General features: G+C 48.7%; 1 protein-coding gene across 1 annotated transcript in view; it reads left to right on the forward strand.

Moving 5' to 3' along the window:
• SLC9A7 (solute carrier family 9 member A7) overlaps positions 1–746 on the forward strand; it is a 157,002-nt gene that overhangs the window by 90,753 nt on the left and 65,503 nt on the right. The gene's annotated exons all lie outside the window — the stretch shown is intronic.

The raw sequence follows: 746 nt of genomic DNA on the forward strand, positions 1-746 counted from the left end.
GAATCACAAGATCATGACCTGAGCCGAAGCTGGACTCTTAACCGACTGAGCCACCCAGGCACCCCCCTTTTAATACTACTTTTAATACTGCTTTTAATACTGCTAGCAAAGGACTAGATACGGAGAGAGTCCTGATGTTTTCCTCCCAAAAGAGAATCATAGAAAGTGTCTGGTGGTGATTTATGTTTTCTTCACATGTCACTCACTTTTACTGTGGCGTATGTGACTCCTGTCCAGGACCAGGGGGACAAGAGTCCCTCACCATGGAATTAGATGCTTATATACGATATTGCTGGGTTTTGGTTTTGTTTTTATTTTTTTCCCTAATGGGAACCCCCTCCTAAGAATGGAATGAGACTTAAAGACTTGCAGCTGGGGCGCCTGGGTGGCTCAGTCGGTTGAGCGTCCGACTTCAGCTCAGGTCACTATCTCGCGGTTTGCGAGTTCGAGCCCCGCATCGGGCCCTGTGCTTCCAGCTCAGAGCCTGGAGCCTGCTTCGGATTCTGTGTCTCCCTCTCTCTCTGGCCNGTGCAGACCCCTGAGTGACATAATTACTTCCACCACGGTACCTGGAACTTGAAACGACCTACACAGAAGCATTTCTTTTCTTTTCTTTTCTTCCTTCCTTCCTTCCTTCCTTCCTTCCTTCCTTCCTTCCTTCCTTCCTTCCTTCCTTCCTTCCTTTCTCCTTCCTCTGGTGTGGGGCAAAGCAAGGTTGCATTCGTAGGAGCTAGAAATTCCTGCGG

This window comes from Crocuta crocuta, unplaced genomic scaffold (assembly GCF_008692635.1).
Source record: "Crocuta crocuta isolate KB4526 unplaced genomic scaffold, BGI_CrCroc_1.0 scaffold610, whole genome shotgun sequence".
Classification (NCBI taxonomy): Eukaryota; Metazoa; Chordata; class Mammalia; order Carnivora; family Hyaenidae; genus Crocuta; species Crocuta crocuta.